We start from the raw sequence: 5128 nt of genomic DNA on the forward strand, positions 1-5128 counted from the left end.
TGCTGGAAAATAATAGATTCAACCCAAACCTTATTGATCAAGTTAAACATTGGACTGATGAGATAATCAAAGGGACAAAAACTGAAGAGAAAATTCTTAGTCAGAAAGCTAAGGTGGACTGGATGCAATTGGGGGATGGCAACAATAGGTACTTCCATGCTATTGTTAACCAAAAGAATAAACAGAAGAGCCTCCTTAGACTTGAAAACCATAATGGAGATGACTTAACAGATTTTCAGGACTTGGAAGAGGAAATCCCGAGCTTCTATGGTAACCTGGTGGGCACTACTTCTCCTAGCCTGGATCATGTGAACATCATAGCTCTAAGAGATGGTGCTCAGCTGAGGGAAGACCAAAGAATGGACCTGGAGAAGCCTATTACTGACAAGGAAATTCTTGATGCCTTGAAGAGCATTGGAGATAATAAGGCTCTAGGAATTGATGGATATAATTCTAAATTTTTCAAGGCTAGCTGGCAGGTTATTAAGAAGGAAGTGATTGATGCTACAAAGGATTTCTTCAATCACAACAGAATCTATCCTACCATAAACTGCACCCTGGTGACACTTATCCCTAAGCATAATGAGGCTAGAAGAATGAAGGATATGAGACCTATAGCATGCTGCACTACTCTCTATAAAATCATCTCAAAAATTTTAACTGCCAGATTGAGTAAAGTGGTTGGTTATCTTGCTGATTCCAGCCAATCTGCCTTCATCCCTGGCAGAGTTATTCATGGAAATATACTCATGGCTCAGGAGCTTCTTAGAAGATACAATTGCAAGAATCTGTCCCCTAGATGTGCAATCCAGATGGATCTCCAGAAGGCATATGACACTATTGAGTGGTATGCACTGGAGTGTATCTTGAGAGAAATGAACTTCCCTCCTAAATTTACCCAATGGATAATGTTGTGTGTGACCACTGTGTCATATAGATACTCAATTCATGGTAAACATAGTAGAACTCTCAAGGCCAAGAGAGGGTTGAGACAAGGAGATCCTATCTACCCTCTCCTTTTTGTACTTATTATGGAATATTTGCATAGATGCTTGAGCAAGCTTAAAAGTAAACCTAATTTTAAGTTTCACCCTAAGTGTGAAAAGGTAGGTATTACTAATATTTGCTTTGCAGATGACCTCATTTTATTTTCTAGGGGGGATACCATATCTGTTCATCTCATGATGAAGGAAGTTAGGCAATTCTCATATGCAGCTGGTTTGAAAGCTAATCCACAAAAGTGTAAGGTCTATTTTGGTGGGGTGGATAATGATGTAAAAGATGAAATTCTGGCTATCACTGGTTTTACTGCAGGTACCTTGCCGTTTAAATACCTTGGGGTACGGATCACGAGTAAGAAGTTGCATATTGCCTTGTACCAGCCCCTCATTGACAAAATTGTGCAGAGAATCAATTTGTGGATAGCTAGTATATTGAGTTATGCAGGCAGAAGGTAGTTAATTCAGAGTGTGCTAAATGACATGACATCTTATTGGATGCAAATTTATCCTATGCCTAAAAAAGTTATTCATCATATATGTGCTATTTGCAGGACATTCCTATGGTGTAACATGAGTGATATTAGTAGAAAGTCCCCAATTGCATGGGACTCCATCTGTGTACCTCGAAAAGTGGGTGGTTTGAACCTGGTAGATCTGAATTGCTGGAACAAAGCTACTATTATAAAACTGCTGTGGAACCTCCAGGCCAAGGCAGATAAGCTGTGGGTTAAATGGATGCACGCATATTATTTGAAGGGAAAGGAGGTAGCTAACTGGCGTATGCCTAGCAGTTGTTCTTGGATAATGAAAAAGATGTTAAGCTATAGAGGGGAATTAGAGCATAGTGAGTATTGGCACACTGCTATTCAGATTGGGAAATACAAGACTAAGCACATGTACAATGAGCTTAGAGGTGAGAAACCAAATGCTCCTTGGTACAAAGTTTTCTTCCATAATGCTGCGAGGCCTCGAGCAAAATTCATCTTATGGATAGCTCTATGGGATAGACTATAAAAAAAAAGTAGTCTGGCTCGGTTCGGTGTTGCCACAGATGGGAAATGTATCTTTTACAGGAAGGAGGAATCTCAAGAGCACCTCTTCTTTGCTTGTGAGTTTACTGGTGAAATCTGGAGGAAAATGCTGAACTGGATCGGTATTGTCAGGGTGCCTCAGGACTGGAATATTGAGAAGGCGTGGTTGTGTGTGGAAACCTCGAAAAAAGGTTGGAAGAGGCTCATTCTCAAGGCTGCTATTGCAGAAACGATATATGTTATTTGGACTTTACAGAATGATATCATCTTTAAGGGTCAAAGCATGGATGAAGATCTGCAGCACAAGATTAAAGTTAATGTTGTTACTAGAAGTAGTGTGATTCCTAAGCTCTCTAACCATGTTAACCTATAGGAGCTTAGCATTAGATAGCCTTAGGCCTATTGGTTATGTTGTTGGTTTGTTTGTTGGATTGCCTGGATCCTTTAGGATCAGTGTACTTAACTGTTTTTTGGTTAGTAATAAAGTTTATCTTCTATCCAAAAAAAAACATTTCAGTATAGTGCAAATTCACACAAGTAGTTAATTAAGATATTTTTACTATCCATATTAAAAATAATTGTCGAATATTATTTTTTATTCATTAAAAATTTAGATAAAACAAGAACAACATAGTAATAATTATTATTATAAATATTAATATTATTATTATTATTTTGTTAATCATTTGTCGATTAGTATTTTCATGGTTTTTAAAATAAGGGTTAAATAAATTTTTGGTCCCTATAAATACTAGGGTTTTATTTTTAGTCCCTCCTGAATTTTGGCAACGGTTTTAGCTGGTTTGACAACGGTTTTTTTTTGTTGTAAAAACCGTTACCTAAAGGGAGGGAGGAACTGAAAATAAAAACTGTAATATTTATAAGGACCAAAAATTTATTTAACCCTTAAAATAAAATGGTCGAATATCCTCTTTTATAAAAATATTATTTATTACTAGTAAAAATATATTTTTTTAATTGATTATGGTAAGAAGTTATTACAATAATCAAGTAAAGACTGTCTCTTCATTATAAAAATTAAAATAATTATTGTTTTCAAACATAAACTTATAATTATAAAATTATTAAAACTGTAATATAAATTGAAGTTCTAAATAACATAATAGAAGAAAAAAATTGGAGAGAGCAAATTGTATTTGATATTACGAAAGTAAATACATGGTATTGTTAACACTGATTTTTAGATTAAAAAATGGCAAGATTTGATGCCAAAGTAAAATTTGCCATTTGGTGTCATTAAATCTTTGACTATATTATTATTATTATTATTATTATTATTATTATTATTATTATTATTATTATTATTATTATTATTATTATTATTATTATTATTATTATTATTATTATTATAATAATAATAATAATAATAATAATTATTATTATTATTATTATTATTATTATTATTTTTTTGAATCAAAGAATATATTATTGATATTAATTCAAAAAACTAAACAAGCACAAGGTGATCAAGTAGATCCAACCAACCCACCAAGACCAACAAGACAAACAACAACCTACATCATGATTCTAGCGATATGTTGTCGAAACTTCCTAATATTCCAAATCCTATACACTATGCTATCTTTAATTTTTTCCACAATGTTTGTATTATCCACATTATTCTTGAAACAAGCATCATTTCTCATCCTCCACACGCTATAGATCGTTTCCGCTATACAAACTTTAATCAACATAGCTTTCCATCCCTTGCCTTTGGCAATAGTAGATATCCATCGAATTTCATCCTCCCATCTAACCGGCTGATGCTTTAACTCAATCCACTCTAGAATATTCTTCCATATATTTCCAGTTTTCCTGCATTGAAAGAAGATATGGTTGTGGGATTCCTCAGATTCGTTGCACAGAACACAGTTACTATCCTGCAAGATACCAAACCGTTTAAGTCTGTCCCTAGTAGGTAGATGCATATGACATGCCATCCACAAGCAGATAAGAGCTCTAGGCTGTGCTTTATTACTTTGCATCACATTCGCCCAATCAACAGAACTACCATCATCAACAAGACACTTATAAAACTTTGTGGTACTGAATTTATGCTTCAGCTTAGCCTCATTCCACACCTGCTGCATATTAGCAATATGCTCCCTTTGCTTAAGGATCCCTTTGAACATCAAGCTATTACTACCCTTAATTTCATACTCCATGACATCCCTTCCTTTCAAATAGTGGCAATTAATCCACTTTACCCAAAGATTGTCAGCCTTTTCACTTATGTTCCACAAACATTTCATAAGTAAAGCACAGTTCCACCAATACATATTCAGTATTTGGAGACCTCCTTGTTTATAGCTGCTGCAGACTTTAATCCAAGCAACCGGGCTCTTGCTACTATTATTCTCATGATTTCCAGTCCAAATGAATTTCCTACAAATATCCTCAATCTTCTTTATGACACCTTTGGGAATGGGGAAGCATTGCATCCAAAATTGTGTTACAGCTCTAGTAATGCTCTTCACCAGCTGGATCCTTCCAGCATAACTGAGCAGCTTAGTTGTCCAATGATGCATTCTACCTGCAATCTTCTCAATTAAAGGCATATAGTGATGAACATTCAACCTCCTACTAGTAAGAGGGACCCCAAGGTACCTAACAGGTAGGGCACCTTCAGTAAATCCTGTCATACTAAGTAACTCATGCTTTAGATCATCATTAATACCACCAAAATACATTCTGCTCTTACTAGCATTTGCTCTGAGACCAGTAGAATTAGTGAAAGTATTAAAGGCTCCCTTCATCAACTCCACAGATCGAGAATCACCTCTGCAAAACAGTAATACATCATCAGCAAAGATTAGATTAGTGAGGGAAAATTTCTTGCATTGAGCATGATGATGGAACTCTGGCCTAGCCTGCATCTTGAACATCAATCTATTCATGTACTCCATAATAATCACAAACAGCATATGAGATATGGGGTCACCCTGCCTAATACCCCTATGAGCTTGCAAATTATTATTATTATTATTATTATTATTATTATTATTATTATTATTATTATTATTATTATTATTATTATTATTATTATTATTATTTTGTCAATCATTTGCCTCTTAA

This window comes from Vicia villosa, unplaced genomic scaffold (assembly GCF_029867415.1).
Source record: "Vicia villosa cultivar HV-30 ecotype Madison, WI unplaced genomic scaffold, Vvil1.0 ctg.002744F_1_1, whole genome shotgun sequence".
NCBI lineage: Eukaryota > Viridiplantae > Streptophyta > Magnoliopsida > Fabales > Fabaceae > Vicia > Vicia villosa.